Genomic DNA, 23,946 nt, shown 5'->3' with positions numbered 1-23,946 from the left:
TGAACACCGGTGAAGAAAATCATAGAGGCAAAAGTGGGAGGAGAGAACCCAGTTAGAAAGTTAGTGTGATAGGCTAGGTGACAAACGATTACAGCTTGGTCCACAGCATTAGTAGAAGTGAGGAGAGAGTGGTTGGACAAGATATGTTTGTTTGTCTGTTTTTTTGACTTTCAGTTTCCATCTCTCTTTTTTTTTAACATCTTTATTGGAGTAGAGTTGATTTACAATGTTGTGTTAGTTTCTGCTGTATAACAAAGTGAATCAGCTATATGTATACATATGTCCCCATATCCCCTCCCTCTTGCATCTCCCTCCCTCTCCCCCATCCCACCCCTCTAGGTGGTCACAAAGCACCGAGCTGATCTCCCTGTGCTATGCGGCTGCTTCCCACTAGCTATCTATTTTACATTTGGGAGTGTATATATGTCCATGCCACTCTCTCACTTTGTCCCAGCTTACCCTTCCCCCTCCCCGTGTCCTCAAGTCCATTCTCTACATCTGCGTCTTTATTCCTGTCCTGCCCCTAGGTTTTTCAGAAGCTTTTTTTTTTTAAGATTTCATATATATGTGTTAGCATACGGTATTTCTTTTTCTCTTTCTGGATTACTTCACTCTGTATGACAGACTCTAGGTCCATCCACCTCACTACAAATAACTCAATTTCGTTTCTTTTTATGGCTGAGTAATATTCCATTGTATGTACGTACCACATCTTCTTTATCCATTCATCTGCTGTTGGGCATTTAGGTTGTTTCCACGTCCTGGCTATTGTAAACAGTGCTGCAATGAACATTAGGGTACATGTGTCCTTTTGAATTATGGTTTTCTCAGGGTATATGCCCAGTAGTGGGATTGCTGGGTTGTATGGTAGTTCTATTTGTAGTTTTTTTTAAGGAACCTCCATACTGTTCTCCATAGTGGCTGTATCAATTTACATTCCCACCAACAGTGCAAGAGTGTTCCCTTTTCTTCACACCCTCTCCAGCATTTATTGTTTGTAGATTTTTTAATGATGGCCATTCTGACCTGTGTGAGGTGATATCTCATTGTAGTTTTGATTTGCATTTCTCTAATGATTAGTGATGTTGAGCATCCTTTCATGTGTTTGTTGGCAATCTGTATGTCTTCTTTGGAGAAGTGTCTATTTAGGTCTTCTGCCCATTTTTGGATTGGGTTGTTTGTTTTTTTGATATGGAGTTGCATGAGCTGCTTGTATATTTTGGAGATTAAACAAGATATGTTCTGAATGCAGAGCCAACAGACCTGTGGATAGTTTGGATGTAGGGTATGAGAGAAAGAAAAAGAGAAATCAGGGATGAGGCTAAGGATTTTATCCAGTTCAAGTTCCATTCTTCATGGCTCAATTGAAAGCCACCTCTTCTTAGAAGCCGTCCATGATGCACCCTACCTTACCACCTTTAAAGTCAACTCTCCTCCTCAGTTCCCATAGCATTTTGCAGCTGTGTAATGCTAACAAGAACATTCTACCTTCTGGCAGAGCAGAGGTACCTGTGCACATCTACCTCCCCCACTTGATTTAGAGCTCCTCAGGGACTTTGTCATTGTTGTCTGTTTAGTCTTCACTGGACCCAGCACAATGGCTTGTGCAGAATATTTTGACCAATAAATACTGTTAAAATTGAATAGATTAACTAAATTGAAGCTGTTATTATTGCTTCCAGTGTATGGTTGCAAAACTCTCCAATCATTAGAAGGTAAGCTGAAGAATTATTTCAATATCACCAGCTTTTAATTACTAAAGTCCATTTGATAGATGCCTCTGCTTGAATTATTGGCATCATGAGGATTAAAATGTGCTCTCTTAATTAAAAGGAAGCTCATGTGTTGAGTGAGGGGCCTGGAGGGTGCTAGAGGGTGAGATATTGAGTGGATTCTGTTCTCACAGCTCATGTTCACCTAGTGAAGCTGTGAGGAGAAGTGAAAACTATCTAGAGGAGGACCAAGCTGATGCTTATAAAAATGGCAGGGCTTCCCTGGTGGTGCAGTGGTTGAGAGTCCGCCCGCCGATGCAGGGGACACGGGTTCGTGCCCCGGTCCGGGAAGATCCCACGTGCCGCGGAGCGGCTGGGCGCGTGAGCCATGGCCGCTGAGCCTGCGCGTCCGGAGCCTGTGCTCCTCAGCGGGAGAGGCCACAACAGTGAGAGGCCCGCATACTGCAAAATAAATAAATAAATAAAAATATTAATAATAATAAAATAAATTTTTTTTAAATGGCAGAAATGAGAGGAGGCAGGGATTTTGGAAGCATGAGAATTGAAGTATTTGGTTGGCCAAAAAGTTCCATCGGGTTTTTCCATAATATCGTTTCCATAATATATGGAACTGGGTTCAAATTTCAGCTCTGGGGCTTCCCTGGTGGCGCAGTGGTTGAGAATCCGCCTGCCGATGCAGGCGACACGGGTTCGTGCCCCGGTCCGGGAAGATCCCACATGCCGCGGAGCGGCTGGGCCCGTGAGTCATGGCCGCTGAGCCTGCGCGTCCGGAGCCTGTGCTCCGCAACGGGAGAGGCCACAACAGTGAGAGGCCCGCGTATCGCAAAATAAATAAATAAATAAATAAATAAATAAATAAAAAATTAAAAAAAATTTCAGCTCTGCCATTTACTAATCATGATACTCTAAGGAAGTCATTTTAAAGTTTTTAATTGAAGTACAACTCATATACAAAAATGTGCATCAATCTTAACTGTGTCACCTGATGAATTTTTACATATGCATACACCCATGTACATGCATCTCCCAGATCAAAATGTAGAATATTTCCAGCATCTCAGGAGACTCCCTCATGCCCCTTCACAGTCAGTACCCCTTGGAAAGGTAGCTACTGTTAGAACATCTATCACCATATAGCGATTTTTCCTGTTTTAACCTTCATGTAAATGGAATTATACAGAATGTACTCTTTTGTGTCTGACTTCTTTCTGAGCAAGTCATTGAAACTCTTTATGCCTCAGTTTCTTCATCTATATAACAGGAATACTAATAGCACTTACGTCATAGGGGTGTGAAGATTTAATGAGATAAAAGCATATAAAATGCTCAGGATAGTGCCTTGGGCATAGTGCGTACTGTATAAATATTAGTCCTTTCCTTCCTTACTTCCCTTCTAAGTTCTTAGAGCCGTAGTAGGCACTCTTGATGTACAAGAATAAAAGGCAGTTCACACTCTTAAGGAGCTTATAATCTACTGAGGGAGACAAGGATACAAAGTGCTTGGTAAGCAGTAAATGACAATATTAATAGAATATACTATTAATATAATGAATATAATAATATCAATTACTAATCCCACGGCTGATTGGAGAGGAGGCACGCAAGATCGTGAAATGGTTAAAAGCATAGATTTTGGAGTTTTGGGACCTCAGTTCTAGCTTCAGTTTCCCCACTTACCAGTTGTGTGACCTTGGGGATGTCACATAAGTCTCTAAGCCTCAGTTTCTATATCTATAGAATAAGGTTAACACTATTATCTACCTCATGGGATTCCTGAGAGCATTGAATACCACATATGTCAAGTGCCTGTCACAGGGCCTGGAACACAGTATACACTTGAACAGTGGTATTTTCTGAGGTGTTTTTTCCTGCTTTGGAATGCTAGGATTCATAAAGATCCAGAAGTACCAGCCAACCAGCGTTGGTTAAGTGGTTTGCAAAACCTCACGCACTCCAGTTGAACAAGTAGCAGAAGCCCCAAGATGACTGTTGAAGCCCGAGGGGCCACGTCTTTCTTTACCTCTCTACCTTTCTCTAGTAGACACTCAGGATACTACCAGTGGCCATTGGTCTAGGGACTGTGCCTCTGAGCCTCCCAACCATGCTTTTTTATTGTTCACAAGCCTTAACTCCTAGTGATCCAAGTCCCCCAATGGGACTCTCCCTTGAAAAGCTGACTCCGTGCAGCCTTCTGCCAGGAGCCACGGCAAGCTGGCCCCAGTCCAGCAGTGGAAGACTCATTTGTCACCGAGGAGTGCAATTTTTATGGCCATTGGAAGTCAACATTTGCAAATCAAAATTCTTTAAACACTGCTTAGCATCCCAGTGTTTTGAGAAAACATTTTCAAGACGTTTTAATGCATTCTACTTCCCAGCGTTCAAAACAAATTTAAGAAAAACTTAAAAATCAACATGTCTTGAAAATATTTTTCATACCAAAACAAATGTTTCAAAAGCTTTTTGCAGATATGATGATTAGTGAGATGATGATTCAACCCCAAAGAATATTCTCTCTAGTGTTGTTCTGATGATTGTATTTTTCAGGCTTGATTTAGTCAGATTATTGTCTCAAAACCATATTTATTTTCTATCTTCAGACCCAGCCAAGAGACCAAGGGAATTTAAAATCTTAAAGCTTCAACATAAAACATGCATTGAATAAACAAATAATTTCTTCTTTTTGTCTTGGCTGCCAGAAGACTCAGAGTTATGTTAGGTAGAGGTAAGTATTTTACCCTTGGTCAGGTACAGGTAACTATTTCACCCTTGGTTCTGCCTTGCTCTACATTTTAAAAAAGCAGATTTATTGAGGTATAATTGATATACAAAAAACAGCACATATGTAAAGTATAAAATTCAACGTTTGGACACCTGAATACACCTGTGAATCCATCACCACAATCAAGGTAATAGACATATCCATCACATCCAAAAGTTTCCTGGTGTCCCTTTGTTTTTTTTTTTTTTTTGGTTTGGTTGGTTTTTTTTTTTTTTCTGGTAAGAACACTTAATATGAGATCTACCCTCTTAATAAATATTTCAGTGCCTATCTGTGAAAGTCCTAGAAGAAGACATAGGAAAAAACTCCTTGACAGTGGTCTTGGAAATGATTTCTTGGCTATGACACCAAAAGCAACAAAAACAACAATAGGTAAGTGGGGACTACATCAAACTAAAAAGCTTCTGCTTTTTACCTGTATAGCAAAGGAAACAATCAACAGAATGAAAAGGTAACTGATGGAATGGGAGAAACTACTTGCAAACCATCTATCAGACAAGGGGTTAGTATCCAAAATACATACGGAACTCTTAAAACTCAAGAGCAAAAAATCAACCCAATTTAAAAAAACAAAGAACTGGAATAGACATTTCCATATGGTTTTTCTATCACTCTTTTGATCTTCATTTATCTGTCCTATTTCTCTGAATTTTTATGTTACTCTTCCTCAAATCCATTTTGGAAGTATATGAAGTTATTAATGACATATAAAACATAAAGTGTTCAAAATCTAGGAACAAGAAAAATGTGTTCAGTAGAAAATGAGCAAAATATTTGAATTGGCATTTCACAGAATAGGAAATCTGAAATTATGGGGAAATTCCCAATTGCAGCAGTACTCAGAAAAATGTAAAGTTGAAAAACCATGAGATATCGCTAAATGCATATTTAAATGGCAAAATTAGGAAGTCAGATAATATTTTGAGCTGGTGACAATATGGGGAATCATATTCTCATGTATTGCTGGCAGGAATGTGAACTGGCAAAGCTACTCTGGAGAGTAACTTAGAGGTGCTTAAGGAAATGAAATACGCATAACCCTATGACCAAGTTTATAGTTCTGGAACTGATCAATTAAGGGACACGTGCAAGTATGGTTTTCTTAAAAAAATTATTTATTTATTTATTTTTGTCTGTGTTGGGTCTTTGTTGCTGTGCCAGGGCTTCTCAGTGTGGTGGCTTCTCTTGTTGCAGAGCACGGGCTGTAGGTGCGAGGGCTTCAGTAGCTGTGGCGCATGGGCTTAGTTGCTCCGCAGTATGTGGGATCTTCCCGGCCCAGGGATCGAACCCATGTATCCTGCACTGGCAGGCGGATCCTTAATCACTGTGCCACCAGGGGAGTCCCAAGTATGTTTCTGGAATCATCTTTTGTGTGATAGCACTGAAGGGAACCTAGATATCTATAACTAGTGGACTGGCAAATAAAATGTGATATATGCACATGATGATGGCTAATCAGAACTAATAGTCTAGATACAAGTCTTGGTCAGCTCAGGCTGCCATAATGAAATACGATAGGCTGGGTGGCTTAAACAACAGACATTTATTTTCTCACAGTTCTGGAGGCTGGGAGTCCAATTAGGGTGACAGCATGGTCAGTTTCTGGGGGGGGGTGAGGGCTCTTTCTTGATTTGCAGATGGTGTCTTCTCCCTGCATCCTCACGTGGCAGAGAGAGAGAGACAGAAAGCAAGCTCTCTGGTGTCTCTTCTTATAAAAGCACTAATCCCATCATGAGGTCCCCACCCTCATGACCTCATCTAACTCTAATTACTTTCCAAAGGCCCTGGTCTCCAACTACCATCACATTGGAGTATAGGGCTTCAGGATATGAATTGGTGCTGGGGGGCCGGGCATAAACATTTAGTTTGTAACAATACACCTAGAGCAACATCATTAAATAAAAATGATGCTAAGTGAAAAAGTAATAAAGGGAATTTCGTAGTGCAATACAGTTTATGCAAAAACACTATAAAATTTCAAGATTACACATGTAGCTAAATTAATATATAGATGATGGATTGAAAGGGTGCTTATTAAGTATATTAGGGTGGATGTCTATGGGGGCAGAAGGGAAATGGGGTTGGAAATGGGAAAAGAATAAAATTAATTAAAACAAAAAAGAGAGACCTTGTAATGAAGACTGTGTCATTAACCAAGGAATATGAATGACTCAAGTCTATGAATCTTGAGGTCAAAATAACCAGAAAAATATTTATAAATTTAAGGGATATATTGCTGTGTTTCAATACTAGTTCCTATAAATAGACCAGAAAGCTTTCCTGGCCTTTAAGATACGGACTTTTTAATTCTACAGATGAAGAAGACCTCTGTGCCTACCTCAGGATCATATGAATGGTGTGCAGGTAGTCAAGATGATTTCTATGGAAATGAGGTATTAGATTCTAAGATTAGATTCTAAAATCAAGACTTACCATATTGTCCGAATGAGAATGAGGTTTGAAGATGGGGTATGTTTTTTTCCAAAGACACTGCAATGGTGGAAGTTTGTGTACAGGCAAGAGAATGATCTCTGAAGAAGAGCATCTCAAAATTAAATTCAAGAGCACTCAGCCCCAAAAAAGGTAGATAAATGATGCCTAGTGTGTGTGCTACTGTCTGGCTTGGGGAGTGGGAGTAGAGGTGGGAAGAACAAGACACAGTTGAAAAAGAAGTTGTTTGGGCAGGGAGAAAGTTTTTCCAAAAGGGGAGCAGGATGGGGAAAAATAGTCACAGATGGGAAGAGAGAGTAGAGCTTGTGCTGATCAGAGAGACTTGGAGATGAGAGATTGTGTTAGATTTGGGGGATGGGGATTAGGAGAAGAGAGAGACTTTTCTAAATAAGAATCAAGAGTCTAACATTTAAATCTCAGTCTCTTATGCCTAGGTGCCAATCAGCCTGAGAGGAATCACCCTAATGATCCCACCCCCACACACACTCCATTGTGCAGTGTTACTGTTCTCCCTTGTGACAACAGGATGTGGTTTGAAAGCTGGTGGGGACAGGGCATACAGTCACTATCAAAGTCGGCTTGGCTTGCCTAGCTCACTGGGTTCTATTTTGGTGGGGAAGAAATAGTGAGAGATTAAGACTTCCCTGGTGGTCCAGTGGGTAAGACTCCACGCTCCCAATGCAGGGGGCCCGGGTTCGATCCCTGGCCAGGGAACTAGATCCCACATGCATGCTGCAACGAAGAAGTCTGCATGTCACAACTATGACCCAGTGCAGCCAAAATAAGCTATAAATAAATAAATAAATGAAAATAAATTTTTAAGAAAGAAATAACGAGACATGAACGAAATACACTAGGTGTGCCACGAAAGTTCCAGAATCATAATTGTGAGTGGGTATGTCAGTTAATTGACTTTAAGTATAAAACACATTTTTTGCCTATTAAATTTTACTAATAAAATAAGAGACATATTTGTCTGGAGGGCACGATATAGAGCAGAAATTTATTTCATTTTATGGAACATTATTGAGTATCCTCTGTAAGCCTAGAACAGAGTTTAAAAGATTTTTAAAAATCCCATGATCCTCAATTCTCAAAGAGTTCATTGTCAACCAATTTTTTAGATTTTCAAAATTAAGCCTAGCATTGACATTTTGAAGTCAGTCAATCAACATACAGCCACACCTGAGCCATCCTTTTAGGGACTGGGGCTATGAACTGTTGCCAGTGCAGTGGGAAAGGGAAAGAAGATATGCTGAGAACTTACTATGTATCAGGCTCCACAACTGAGCTTATTATGTATTCTTTCATCAGGATTCTGAAAAGGAGGTTCTTGGAGAAACAGAAGAAATTGGGGTTATTTTGCCTAGCGATGAGGGATGTCTTGGCTGTCTCTAGATGTCTGAGGATTTGTCATTTGCAGAGACGTAACTGTGCCTTGTAGCTCCAGAGGGAAAACACTAGCCCATAGAAGGAACTTTTCAAAGGGATAACATTACTTCATGGGTCAAATAAATCAAAAGTATAATAATAATAATAGTCACAGCTCCCATTTACTGATCACTTACTAAGTGCCAGGCTCTGTGCTGAGCATTTTAAATACATTATCTTAATTTGTTCTCTCAGAGATGCAATGAGCTAAGTGTTCAAACCAACTCTTCCAAAAACTGGCATAAGAGAAAAACAAAGTTAGCTGCATTGAAAAACTTTGCCCCTACAATTTAATCAAATTAAAATGCATCTTTTCAGTAGTAGTGTTACTTTTTCACTAGATACGAGGGCACAATTCTCCTTCAGGGCATAGGGCACACTGCTATACCAACATCTATCTCCCTTTGTGATGATCATTTCTGAACTCTGGTCACTCTTCCCCATTTTCTGAGGACTGGATCTCTGGCTTCCTTGACACCCCAGGTCCTGCCATCATCCTAGGTAACCTCAACAATATCTGTGTGGAAGACCCATCCCACACAACCTGGCCTCCTAACTCTTCCTAACTCCTTTAACTTCTTACTACCTCAACTATCACCAGCCATTCGACATCACTGGACATGGCTTCACCCCCTAGGAAACTCAACTCCAATATTCCATTGTGACCAAAATCTCATAGCAGTGGCTGAGTTCCATGTCACCTGTTCTGTTTTTTAAAATTATTTTTATTGGAGTATAATTGCTTTACAATGTTGTGTTAGTTTCTGCTGTACAGTGAAGTGAGTCAGTTATATGTATACATATATTCCCTTCCTCTTGGACCTCCCTCCCCCCCACCCCCATCCCCCCCATCTAGGTCATCTCAGAGCACTGAGCTGAGCTTCCTGTGCTTTACAGCAGGTTCCCATTAGCTAGCTATTTTATGCATGGTAGTGTATGTATGTCAATCCTAAAAATCCTAATCTTAATCTCCCAATTCGTCCCACCTTCTCCTTCCCCTGTGTCCACATGTCCGTTCTCTATGTCTGCGTCTCCATTCCTGCCCTGCAAACAGGTTCATCTGTACCATTTTTCTAGATTCCACATATATGCATTAATATACGATATTTGATTTTCTCTTTCTGGCTTACTTCACTCTGTATGACAGACTCTAGGTCCATCCACATCTCTACAAGTGACCCAATTTCATTCCTTTTTATGGCTGAGTAATATTCCATTGTATATATGTACCACATCTTCTTTTTTTTTTTTTTTTTTTTTTTTTTCAGTACGCGGGCCTCTCACTGTTGTGGCCTCTCTCGTTGCGGGCCATGGCTCACGGGCCCAGCCGCTCCGCGGCATGTGGGATCTTCCCGGACCGGGGCACGAACCCGTGTCCCCTGCATCGGCAGGCAGATTCTCAACCACTGCGCCACCAGGGAAGCCCGTACCACATCTTCTTTATCCATTCATCTGCCATTGGACATTTAGGTTATTTCCATGTCCTGGCTATTGTAAACAGTGTTGCAATGAACATTGGGGTAATGTGTCCTTTTGAATTATGGCTTTCTCAGGGTATATGCCCAGTAGTGGGATTGCTGGGTCGTATGGTAGTTCTGTTTGTAGTTTTTAAGGAACCTCCATACTGTTCTCCATAGTGGCTGTATCAATTTACATTCCCACCAACAGTGCAAGAGGGTTCCCTTTTCTCCACACCCTCTCCAGCATTTATTGTTTGTAGATTTTTTTGATGATGGCCATTCTGACTGGTGTGAGGTGATAGCTCATTGTATTAGTTTTGATTTGCATGTCTCTAATAATTAGTGATATTGAGCATCTATTCATGTGATCTTTGGCCTTACGAGACCTCCAGTGCCTGAAATCCTTCCTTTTCTGCTCATTTCCTTCCTTGTCTAGCCCAGATCTTGGGGCACATTTATTTAGCACTGACTGCATCTTCATCCCTTTGCCCTACAAATACCATGTCTGCAATGTAGTCTCAGCTTTGTGTCCTCCGAACATCTGATTTCTCTAATCCCATAATGCCCACAGTGGGAGAAAGGAGAGCACTCCAAACATTGGTGCCTATGATACTTTCCAATTTCAGTGCTTGATTTTCAAGCACTAGCTCAAATTTGCAATCCTTTGATAATTCTACTTGGCCATAATGTAATATCTTTTAAATATATTACTGGGTGTGATTTGCTAAAATTTGTTAAGAATTTTTGTGTATATGTTTGTGAAGGATATTGGTCTCTACTTTTGTTGTGATGACTTTGACTGGTTTTGGTATCAAGGTAACGCTGGCACATAGATGAAGTTTTAAAGTGTTCCCTCATTTTAATTTTTCTGTAAATGTTTGTGTAGAACTGGTATTATTTCTTGCTTTAATATTTGGTAGAATTTACCAGAAAAGCCATTGAGGGCTAGAATTTTCTTTGTGGGAAGGTTTTAAACTACAAATTCTTTAATATCTTTAATACATTTGGACACTTCAGGTTATCCTTTTCTTCTGAGCTTTGGTAGTTTCTGTCTTTTAAAGATTTGTCCATTTCTTCTACATTGTTGAAATTATTGGCTTAAAATTGTTTATAATATTCTTTTGTATCCCTTATTACTTGTAGAATCTGTAGTGGTGTCACCTCATTCCCGATATTGGTAAATTGTGTCTTCTTTCTTATTTTTCCTGGTCAGTATGGCTAGAGGTTATTAATTTAATTAATCTTCTCAAAGAACTAGATTTGGTCACATTGATTTTCCCTCATGTGTTTCTGTTGTATATGTCATTGATTTCTGGTAACTTAATGTAAGACTTTTCTTTTTTTTTAATATAACCTTTCATGGTATAAATTTCCCTCCAACCACTGCTTGAGCAGAAACCCACAAATTTTGATATCTTCCATTATCATGTTCATTTCGTTCAAAATATTTTAAATTTTTTGGTGTGATTTCTTATTTGACCCATGGGTTATTTAGAAGTATATTGTTTAGTTTAAAAATATTTGGTGATTCTTCATACATCCTTATGTTACTGATTTCTAATTTCAATTCTAATTTGGTCAAAGATCATATTTGTATAATTTTAATCTTTGAAAAATATATTTAGGCTTATTTAATGGGCCAGAATATGGTCTGTCATGAGAAAAGTATACATACTTGGAAATGTATTTATTCTGATACTTTTTGGTGGTGTATTCTATAAATGTCATGTAGGTCAATTTTATTGATGGTACTATTCCAGTTTTCTTTAACCTTACTGACTTTATGTCTACTTGTTCTATCAGTTATTGAGAAAGGTGTATTGAAATCTCCAACTTTAACTGTAAATATGCCTATTTTTCCTTTCAGCTCTATCAGTGTTTATATCATGTATTTTTTAATCTCTGTTATTAGGTGCATAATATCTAAGATCGTTATATATTTTTGATGAATTGACTCCTTGACATTATGAAATGACCCTCTTTGTTTTTTGTTTTGTTTTTTCTTTTTTCTTTAAATTTATTTTATTGAAGGATAGTTGATTTACAATGTCATGTTAATTTATACTGTACAGCAAAGTGATTCAGTTATACATATACATACATTCTTTTTCATATTCTTTTCCATTATGGTTTATCACAGGATATTGAATCTAGTTCCCTTTGACATACAGTAGGATCTTGTTGTTTATCCATTCTATATATACTAGTTTGCATCTGCTAATCCCAAACTCCCAATCCATCCCTCCCCAGTTGTGGCCTCTCCCGTTGCAGAGCACAGGCTCCGGACACACAGGCTCAGCGGCCATGGCTTATGGGCCCAGCCGCTCCACGGCATGTGGGATCCTCCCAGACTGGGGCACGAACCCACGTCCCCTGCATCGGCAGGCAGACTCTCAACCACTGCGCCACCAAAGAAGCCCTGTTTCTGTTTTTTAGATAAATTCATTTGTGTCATTTTTAGTTTCCACATACAAGTGCTATCATATGGCATTTGTCTTTCTCTTTTTGACTTACTTCACTTAGTATGATAATCTCTAGGTCTATGCATGTTGCTACAAATAACATAATTTCATTCTTTTTTGTGGCTGAGTAGTATTCCATTATATATATGTACCACATCTTCTAAATGTTCTTTTGTCGATGGACATTTAGTATGTTTCTATGTCTTGGCTATTGTAAGTAGTTCTGCAATGAACATTGGGGTGCGTGTATCTTTTCAAATTACAATTTTCTCTGGATATATGCCCAGGAGTGGGACTGCATGATCATATCTTCATTATTTCTTATTCTTGGCATATAGCAGATTTTTATTTGTCTTTTAAAGCAGGAAAAAATCGACAAACACTGTCTTATTATTATTATTATCATCATCAGTAGTAAAGATGAGACTAGAAGCCCTTTGGAGGACTAAAACCTGTTATCGGGAAGAGTTAGAGTTAGTATACAGAAGCACAGATAGAGGGAGCACTTAGAAAGCTGCCTGGGATGTATATTTAAATCTAGACTCAGGAGCAAACATGTCAGTTCTCTTTGACAGAAAAACCTTTGCCACAGATCCTAGGTAGTTACGTTGGTGGAACCTTCCCAAGATGTTAGAATTTGTAGGAATGAAATGACCCTCTTTGGTCTGAAATCTATGTTGCAGGTATTGATATGGCCACTCTAGCTTTCTTTTGTCTATTGTTGGCATGATTAACCTTTTTTTTTTCCCAGTTTTTAAAAGATATTTTCTTCTGATGTCTTCTGACTTGCGTTGTTTCCAATAAGAAGTCTGCTGACTTTCTTGTATTTGTTCCTCTGTATGTAATATGTGCTTTTCCCCCATTGGATTCTTTTAAGATTTTTCTTTATCACTAATTTTAATTAATTAGAATATGATATGCCTCAGTGTCGTTTTTTTTCATGCTTTTGTGCTTGGGATATTAAGATTCTTGAATTTGTAGGTTTATAATTCTCATGTAATTTTGAAAAGGTTCAGCCATTTTTTCTTCCAATATTTTTTTCTGTCCCCCCTCCTCCTTTACTTTCCTTCTAATGAACATCACATGTTCAGGCTGATAAAAACTGTCCCACTACTCACTGTGTTAACTTTTTCTTTTTTTCTCTCTTTGTTTAACTTTTGATAGTGTCTAATGCTAAATTTTGTAATCCTTTCACTGCAGATTCCTCTTCCTCTATTTATCCCTTACACACTGATGTTCCTCTAGGGTTTTTTCCTGTGCTACTTTTTCTTCTCACTCTGCACACTGATCCACTTCCAGGGCTTCATTTACCATTTCTATTTTGATCACTGCTAAAACTTTATCTTTAGCCCAGGTCATTCAGTATTTTAGTATTTCTGAGTGCCTATTTGACATCTTCCCTGGCTTGACCCAAATGTACTTCAGCTCACACAGAAACTATTATCTCCTCCTGTATGTTTTATTAGCAACACAAAACAACTGGTTACCAACACCAGAAGTATGGGTCTTATCAAAGATCCCCCTATTCTCCAACCCCGACATCTATTTGATGATGACATTTTGTCAGTTTTATTCTTTAGCATGACTCAGGTTGTTCTGCTTTTCTCTATTAAAACTGCATTGGCTCAAGTTCTAGGTCTTTCTCATCTATATAATTACAAGTCTCCCTGCCTTTATAAGCCTCTTTCAATCTTTCTTACACTTTGCCTACTACAGAATGAACTTCTATTATGCAAATCTGATCACGTCATTATCTAAGTTCTTATGGACAACGAAATACAGTTCAAATTTCTTCATATAGGATACGAAAACTCCCATGATCATTTGCCTACTTCATTAACATAAGTTTTTATAGATCTTCTATGTAAGTAATTCATGATGACTATTTGCATTTTCTTGAAAAAGCTATGTTGTTTCATACCTCTATGTCTTTGCTTAGGCTGTTCCCTCCTCCTGAAATATCCCTTTTACCTTTCTGTATGGCAAACTCTTACTTATAATTTCAGACCCAGCTGAAGAGTTTTTCTGTGAAGCATTTGCTGAACCACCCAGGGTAATAACTCCTTTTTTTGAGCCACCAAAGTACTTGGTACCTTTATTATATCATTTCTTACATTCTATTACAAATATTTGTTCATGTCAGTCTTCCTTACTATACTGTGAGCTTCTTTAAGACTTGAACCTTATTGCATTTCTGTATCTCTAGCACAATGCTTAACATATGAAAAGTGCTCAATGAATGTTTTTTGATGTGTAGAGTTGTTTTACCTTGGATATAAAATTGGTAAGTGGTGTGGCAGGATTTTAACCAGATTTTTGTGAATTCAAATCCTTGTTTTATCCACTACTTGATCCTATCTTCCAGTTAAATATCCCAATTCACGGAATTTTTCTTCCTGAAGTTTTCTCTATATGGAAACTGATCTTATTTGAACATTTTGATCTCTCTCTCTCTCTTTCTCTCTCTATCATTGTCCACTTTTTCTACATGTATTTTAAAGTATAAGACTTTTAAGTCTGGAAAGCTATACAAGGTATAAAAGTTTGTATTTTCGAAAGATAGCTACAATATCTCATATTCCACATGCTGTTCTGCAACATCACTCTCCCATCAAGAGGTAGAGTCCATTTCTCCATTTCTTTGAGTCTTCGGGCGATCTGTGACTGCTTTGGCCAGTAAGGTAAAATAAGATGATGCCGTGACCATTCTTGGAATATCTCTTAACCAGTCTGGCAGTTTCCACTTCCTACCTCTTGAAAGCCTGCCAACATGTGAAAACCCTGAGGCTACCAATGCTATGAGAAATTCAAGTCAAGTGGAGAGGCCCTAGAGGATGAGGTGTCATGTTGAAAGAGAGAGAGAGACCAACGTGTCAGACCTTGAGGTGCCAGACATTTAGATGCAGAAGTTATATTGAAAGTAGAGTATCCAGACCTAGCTTTTCAGCAGACTCCATATGAATCAGAGACAAATCATCAGCCAAGAACTTCCCAAATTCCTGATCCATGAAATTGTGAATAAGATAAAACTGTTGCTTTAGGCCACTAAACTTTAGGTGATTTGTTACACAGCAATAGAGAACCAAAACGGAGGAAAGGGGAATATGACTAACATATCTATCATCATGGACAGCTCAAAATAAAACCTTTTTCCCTAAGCCCCAAAATACCAAGAGAAGGAAGTCAAACCAGAGGTTAGAAAGAAAGATAAGGACAAATTGGAAGCCTTCTTAATAGCTTTAGCAGGAAATAAATAGTATTTAGAGCTTGGTGCCCCTTGAAGTGGTGGAGGCAAACTATACATGACTTCCAAACAGGCAGGAAATAAAGGATTCATTTTCAATAGTACAGATGGCAAGGATTAAGGCAAGGTAGCAGCTCTTCAGGACTACAGAAAGAGTATTCCCCAAAGTCCCGATAGGTTGAAATAATGGGTTAAATATTAAAAAATTATTAAGTATTAATTAATAGTGATCCAATCGAGTTCAACCTGCATGTGTATAAAAATAAATAATTAGCACAACTTGTGAGCTAATAATTTAGGTGCCAGTAACTGCTCAGAGAGGTAATAACTTCTCAAACCACATTATTAAAAGTGGAAAATTCCAAATGAAGGCATCTGACCGATTATTATTATCATTTACTCAGAATATACCTGGAAGATGTCCTTAGTCCTGTAAGCAATCAAGAGAGTGAGAGGACTCAAAGCCGTATAACTTAAAGGAACTGTTCACCTTTTAGGTCCCTGTCAATCTGGAGAGTCTCTGAATCTAGATTTAGATGCCTTCTTAAAATTCTAAAGGTCTCACAGAATTCCTCAATACCTTGGCCCAGCCTGGATCCACTGTAGTGGTGTTCTTTAAATCCAACTGCATAATACTCTAACAAGATCTAGAAAGGCAGAGTCCAGAGGGAGAATTGCTTCTGGGCTTTCTCATGGTAAGATTTGATTAAGGCAGGCTTTCCCATAAAACCTCTGAGGTAAACTGGGCTAGGTCTTGTTTGGATGGCCTTGCTATCTTACAAACAGGAAGGATTTCCAATTTCCCACTTAGAAAGAGCTAGCCTACTTGAGGTCAAGGTCATTTGGACATGACTTCACCAGAGTTTTGCCCCTGTGTACTTTGCTTTGTGATGTATGACTCATCATAATTAAATTTTGAGCTAGATTAACTATAATTCCTGCACTTATTAGGTGATCAGGGTTTAAAGCCCTTGTAGAATAGGATGAGCTGCTCATTCTGATAATACAATTAACTACCCAATAGAACTGATATTTTATTTTAGGGAAGAGTAATTTTTGATTAATGATGCATTTTATTTCCCAAATCTCTGCAGCAGTGGGTCACATCTTCAGTGAGAAAACTAAAGAAAAAGTGTAAAGTTAGAAAATTTGGAGGTAGATTAGTGTTTGAAGGTAGATTAGTATGGCCTCTCCAGAGTTGGCTTCTGCCTTGGAGCCCCCTCCCAAGACTCTCTTCCTTTGGGCACATATGTACCTCAGGATTCTCCACAGCAGTGTATGCCTGGAAGTATTTTTCTGGAAGCACTGATCTCCATTTCCCTCATTTCCTTTTACAGAAACAGGGCATAGTATCAGCATTTATGAGGTTCTTTGGCAATATATCCTTAGCAAGATCTATGTGAAGAAAGGACTGTTTGGGAGGGATCAGGAAATGCTTCCTGAAAGAGATGATATTTGGGAAGAGTATTGATTCAAGGCTTACATGAGAATTGTGGCACATAATTTGGGGTCAAGGAAATCAGTAACAAGGTTATTTTAGTAATCCAGATGAGAGATCAGCAGTTGGGATGAAGAGAAGACATAGTCAGTCAATATTAAAGAAGTAGAAGCTTAAAGAACTGCTGATTGATTGGATGTTTGTGGGACAGTGAGTGGGGAGGGTCAAGAAAAATTTCCAGGTGCTTAATTTGGGTGATAGAGCATATGGTGGTAGATTAGGTAGTAAAGTGTGTTTTGTGTGGGAGGATTATTTCCTCTGGAATAGTGGAAGAAATTTTGAGTTGAGGTTAACTGTGGCACATCAGGGTACAGATGTCTAATAGGCAGCTGGATGTGTGGACCTAAGTTTCAGAAAAGAGAAGTCGATTTAGAAGTCATTGACATAGTACTTGCATCCATTAACGTGGACCAGAAATAGGGTGTTTAAGTTACACTATGAGAAGAAGACCAAGGATTTAACTCTGGTGAAGATTAACTAGAAAGGTATGAGCCAAGGAGGAGCCAGGAAAGAGACTGAGCAGAAACAGATATCAGTGGCTTTAACTATGGAGAACCGAGGACCATTGAGGCAAAGGGCAGGGAGGACACCTTGAAAAATGCATCAGCTTTCTCAACAAGCAGAATTGGTGGGAGAGGGGCTGAGGAGGATGCTACAGGTTTAGAGTTTAGCACAAGTAAAGGCACAGAAGGTGAACTGGGAAAGGTGCCAAGACAAGCATTTCAGTGAACTAAATTAAGCTTTTTCCCTAGAAGCAATTTGCCATCATTACCTACTCTGCCAAGGAGCCTCAGCGTGACTTCTCCCCTTCTGGAGTCCAGGTAGGCATTATTATTTTTTTTTTCTTGTCGTCTGGCTCCCAGGGAGCAACGTCCATCCTTTGCTGTCTTCCCCAAATCCTTCACTGTTGCTGGTCTCTGAGAAGGATGGAAGCTGAGATATTCAAAGTCTACCAAAATCTGGCCCAAACAGACCTTCCCATTATATCTTTCCTTTCTTTTGTCCAATCCCAGCTCCATCGAAATACAATCACCCACTGATTTCCATCTAACCCATCTGGTTTCTTACCTCTGTGCCTACATCATGCTGTTCTCTTTCCCTGGCAGCCCCTCATTCCCACCCATTTACCATTTCTTCAAATTCCACTTATCCTTCATAAGTCAAGCTCATACACCATGAAGTCATTCCCACTCCACCAAAGAGATCTGAGTGTTCTCTGTAGACTCTCAGAGAATGTTGCTCACTTATGTCATGAATCCTACTTTGCTATGCATTTGGAGTTATCCTTGTCTGCTTCCAATTTATCTCTCTAGACTATGGTAAATTCCTTTGAGGGCCTAGACCATGTCTTGTTCTTCCTTGTGTCTTATCCACTAGTACCAAGCACAGTGCCTGGTATGTACAAAGTGTTCAATAAATGTTTATAGAATGAATGAGTGAATAAACGAAGGAAAGAATAAATGACTTGTGGGAGAGCTCAGTGCTGATCTCAGAAAGAATTTTCTCATCCCTGGCCCCCAGATTACAAATGAGGCCGTATTACAAGTCATGGGTCTTGTTTTACTCCAATAAGAAAAAGGCTTTGCTATATATCATGCCAAATCTCTCATTGGTCAGGTGCATAGTAATTTATTTTCTGTGTGTTCCTTTCTCCACATCCAACTATGAACTAATGTCGTGATGTAGGGGGAAGAGCCTGGCCTAGATATGGCTTGGGTTTGAATTCTGATATTGTCTGTTACCTGCTCTCTGTGAATCTAGGACAGGTCATTTGCCCTCTTTGCTTTGTAAACAGGGGTGTCCATCTCCAGTGCTGCTGCGAGGCCCCAGAAAGATATGGAGTATACAGTTTATACAGTTTTTTTTTGCAAAAATAGACTGGACTCAGGTGAGGCATTGTCATTAATGAGGCAATTAATCTGGTTTGGAATAAGGAGATCTGGATCCTGTCCTGGTTGGATCAGGCTGCTTTTTAATCACTATGCTGGCTGCTGCAGAGCTCTGGGACATGACTTTGAGTTATGTAGATGACGCTTGTTAATGACAGAACAATCTATAGGGGGGTGAGCTCGGATATGGTGGAGAGTCCAAGGTAACTAGATTAGCTAGTAACAAGCCTCTACCAGGAGTTGGTAATGAGATCATCAGGGCAATATTGCAGGGAAATGGAACAGAAAATTGAGCCAAAGTGTGGATTTTCAGGCAGTTTGGGGAAGGGGTGTTGTGTGTGTGTGTGTGTGTGTGTGTGTGTGTGTGTGTGTGTGTGTGTCTGAGGGGGCATCAGGGGTCATTAATAGCAATAACTCTTTTTTAAAGAAATAATTGGTTTATTTAATTATTTGAAATGAATAGTAAACACCATTTGTGCATTTCAGAGATGTGTTCATATTGATTATGATTTAACCATATGCTCTCCCTTATTTTATTTACTGAAGTATAGTTGATTTACAATCTATTAGTTTCAGATGTACAACATAGTGATCCAATATTTTTATAGATTATACTTCATTTAAAGTTATTACAAATAATAGTTATATTTCCCTGTGCTGTACAATATATCCTTGTTGCTTATCTATTATATGCACAGTAGTTTGGATCTCCTAATCCATACCATTATCTTGTTCCTCCCCCCTTAAATAAACTCTTGTCACTTGTATAACAGCCTTTGACAACTTGCAAAGCATTCTCACAGCCACTACCTCTGAAGTCAGAAAACAGTACTTCCATTTCCTAAGATAACTTAACTAAAGTAGCATCTGTCTTTAGAAAAAATTTTTTTTTCATATACACATGTTCCCATATATCTTCCCTCTTGCGCCTCTCTCCCTCCCACCCCTCTAGGTGGTCACCAAGCACCTAGCTGATCTCCCTGTGCTATGTGGCTGCTTCCCACCAGCTATCTATTCTACATTTGGTAGTGTATATATGTCTATGCCACTCTCTCTTTGTCCCAGCTTACCCTTCCGCCTCCCCACATCCTCAAGACCATTCTCTAGTAGGTCTGCATCTCCATTCCCATCTTACCCCTAGGTTCTTCATGACCTTTTTTTTTCTTAGATTCCATATATATGTGTTAGCATATGGTATTTGTTTTTCTCTTTCTGACTTACTTCACTCTGTATGACAGATTCTAGTTCCATCCACCTCACTAAAAATAACTCAATTTTGTTTCTTTTTATGGCTGAGTAATATCCCATTGCATATATGTGCCACATCTTCTTTATCCATTCATCTGATGATGGACACTTAGCTTGCTTCCATGTCCTGGCTATTGTAAAAAGAGCTGCAATGAATATTTTGGTACACGACTCTTTTTAAATTATGGTTTTCTCAGGGTATATGCCCAATAGTGGGGTTGCTGAGTTGCATGGTAGTTCTATTTTCAGTTTTTTAAGGAACCTCCATACTGTTCTCCATAGTGGCTGTATCAATTTACATTCCCACCAGCAGTGCAAGAGTGTTCCCTTTTCTCCACACCCTCTCCAACATTTATTGTTTCTAGATTTTTTGATGATGGCCATTCTGACTGGTGTGAGCTGGCACAAAAACAGAAATATAGATCAATGGAACAGGATAGAAAGCCCAGAGATAAACCTATGCACATATGGTCACCTTATCTTTGATAAAGGAGGCAAGAATATACAGTGGAGAAAAGGCAGCCTCTTCAATAAGTGGTGCTGGGAAAACTGGACTGGTACATGTAAAAGTACGAGATTAGAACACTCCCTAACACCATACACAAAAATAAGCTCAAAATGGACTAAAGACCTAAATGTAAGGCCAGACGCTATCAAACTCTTAGAGGGAAACATAGGCAGAACACTCTATGACATAAATCACAGCAAGATCCTTTTTGACCCACCTCCTAGAGAAATGGAAATAAAAACAAAAATAAACAAATGGGACCTAATGAAACTTAAAAGCTTTTGCACAGCAAAGGAAACCATAAACAAGACCAAAAGACAACCCTCAGAATGGGAGAAAATATTTGCAAACGAAGCAACTGACAAAGGATTAATCTCCAAGATATACAGGCAGCTCATGCAGCTCTATAACAAAAAACAAACAACCCAATCCAAAAATGGGCAGAAGACCTACATAGACATTTCTCCAAAGAAGATATACAGATTGCCAACAAACACATGAAAGAATGCTCAACATCATTAATCATTAGAGAAATGCAAATCAAAACTACAATGAAGTAGCATCTGTCTTAACCTTTCCTTTCCTCTCCTCTCCTAACCTTTTCTCTCAACTAATATCTTCACCCAACTTTTGGGCCTTGAGGAAGCTTGTAGAAACTGAGTCTTAGAGAGTGAAGCAACTTGTACATGGGGCAGAGCTGGAACTTGAACTTTAGTCTGATGCCCTATTTTTATTTAATCTTTACCTTTTTTTCCTATGCATTTGCTCATTGTAGAACATTTGAGGTGAAAGGAAGCTCCGACAAGTGTAAAGAAAACATAATTCCCTCATAATCCAACCTCTCAGAGATAAGTGTGAATATTGGATCCATATGTCCTTACAGATTTTTTTTCTATGCAATTTGACCTGTTTGAGATTCTGCTAAATGTAAAATTGTGTATTGCTGTGTACTTTCTTCTGCATCATGATCTGTGTAGTTCTCTTTTCTACTGTTAACTCCCATGCATACACTCTTTCAAACCCCTGTAGTCTTCAAAACCCCCATCTGTCAAATGAGGTTTGTAGCAATATCCCATCAGCATCTTACAGCTGAAGTGAGGATCCCTTGAGATTCTAAAGATAAGGGTATTTTGAAACATCTCAGCATGTGGTATGTGGAGAGGGTGTCAAGTGCGGGGCTTGGGGTTAAACCCACAATAAGCTACTCTGAACCCTTCTCTAGTGAGCCCCCTGTCCACTCACTGGAGATGAGTCTTCCCAGGAATATCCCTGCTAAACACTCCTTCAGCTGTGTTCTGCCATCTGATGCTTCCCCTTAAGGCCTCCCTCTGCTGTCTCCAGTTCAACCTCAGGTGACCCTTAAGCAATAACCTGCAAGGCTGAATGGGATTTGATAATATTAAATATAACTTGAGAGCATGAATAGGTCATCTTGTACTTTTCCAAGGTCACGGTTTAAAAAAACACAAACTTCTATTCTCTCACATTGTTTTTTTTTTTTTTTTTGCGGTACGCGGGCCTCTCACTGCTGTGGCCTCTCCCGTTGCGGAGCACAGGATCTGGACGCGCAGGCTCAGCGGCCACGGCTCACGGGCCCAGCCGCTCCGCGGCACGTGGGATCTTCCCGGACCGGGGCACGAACCCGCGTCCCCCGCATCGGCAGGCGGGCTCTCCACCACTGCACCACCAGGGAGGGAAGCCCTCTCATATTGTTTTTTTTTCCCCATATTGTGTTGTAGAGGTTTGTTCTTAACGTTTCTATAGATGACAGAAACTTGAAGGGAGAGGCCCCAGTATTGAGTTCAAATCTATGTGGAATGAACTCCCTAGAAACATTCACCTATTGTTAGCTTATACTTTCAGTGGTGGCACAGTTCTTCGTTTAGAGGGATGAGGTGACATGTGGCCACTAGTGGCTTAGTCCTTGGGAACTTAGATCACTGAGAATCTTAGATTAATGCTTCACTGGGCTGTGGTTTTCTGGCATTTGAGTGGATAAAGTTTAGAGGATTACGTAGCCTGAGGAGGGAAGGGGAAAGAGTTCTCTCCCCCAGGTACTCATGCCCTTGGTCTGTCTAAAACTGAAGTTATGTAGCCATTCATATTTATTTTCCACATCAAAGATTAATCCTACAGCACACAGCGGCATTTCTCAATGTGTGGTCCATGAACTACATATATCAGAAGCACTTTAGTTGAAGCCTGGGAATCTGCATTGGAAAAGCATCCCAGGCGATGCAGATGCACACCACAATTTGGTCCCCAAAACCCCAGTCCCTGCAATGCTCTGTGAAAAAAGTGGATGTCATGAGTGCCTACTGTGCTCCCCTCTTAGGAAAGTCATAATGCACATTGGCATATTAAAAGCTCTAAGAAGTCTTTCATTAAGGAAACAATCTTATGTCCACTAATATACGGTTAAATAAATTGTGATACAGATACAATAAACTCTTACGCTTTTTTGTTTTTCTAATAAGGTAGCCCACAAAGTACTGAGAGGCAGCATAGTGTAGACGTTAAGAACATAGGCTCCAGTATTAGAGAGGCTTGAACTCAAATCCAACCTATGTCATTTAATTATTGTGTGATGTTCACCAGTCAGAATGGCCGTCATCCAAAAATCTACAAACAATAAATGATGGAGAGGGTGTGGAGAAAAGGGAACCCTCTTGCACTGCTGGTGGGAATGTAAATTGATACAGCCACTACGGAGAACAGTATGGAGGTTCCTTAAAAAAACTACAAATAGAACTACCATAAGACCCAGCAATCGCACTACTGGGCATATACCCTGAGAAAACCATAATTCAAAAAGAGTCATGTACCAAAATGTTCATTGCAGCTCTACTTACAATAGCCAGGACATGGAAGCAACCTAAGTGTCCATCGACAGATGAATGGATAAAGAAGATATGGCACATAGATACAGTGGAATTATTACTCAGCCATAAAAAGAAACAAAAGTGAGTTATTTGTAGTGAGGTGGATGGACCTAGAGTCTGGCATACAGAGTGAAGTAAGTCAGAAGGAGAAAAACAAATACTGTATGCTAACACATACATATGGAATCTTAAAAAAAAGGTTCTCAAGAACCTAGGGGCAGGACAGGAATAAAGACGCAGATGTAGAGAATAGACTTGAGGACACGGGGAGGGGGAAGGGTAAGCTGGGACGAAGTGAGAGAGTGGCACGGACATATATACACTACCAAATGTAACATAGCTAGTGGGAAGCAGCCGCATA

The 23,946-nt window shown here is 39.5% G+C and overlaps 1 protein-coding gene across 18 annotated transcripts in view; it reads left to right on the top strand.

The window, feature by feature from the left end:
- ARHGAP36 (Rho GTPase activating protein 36) overlaps positions 1-23,946 on the top strand; it is a 158,976-nt gene that overhangs the window by 77,640 nt on the left and 57,390 nt on the right. For 4 of the 18 annotated variants that reach the window (XM_067024225.1, XM_067024212.1, XM_067024218.1 and 1 more), the window contains one exon: positions 17,811-17,879. The exons of the other annotated variants lie outside the window; for them this stretch is intronic. The gene's annotated coding sequence lies outside the window, so the exon portion shown is untranslated. The remainder of the gene's footprint in view (positions 1-17,810; positions 17,880-23,946) is intronic. 18 annotated transcript variants of the gene reach the window in all.

Source organism: Kogia breviceps, chromosome X, assembly GCF_026419965.1.
Source record: "Kogia breviceps isolate mKogBre1 chromosome X, mKogBre1 haplotype 1, whole genome shotgun sequence".
NCBI lineage: Eukaryota > Metazoa > Chordata > Mammalia > Artiodactyla > Physeteridae > Kogia > Kogia breviceps.
The sequence above is the reverse complement of the archived record's forward strand: the minus strand, read 5'-3'. Positions and strand labels throughout refer to the sequence as shown.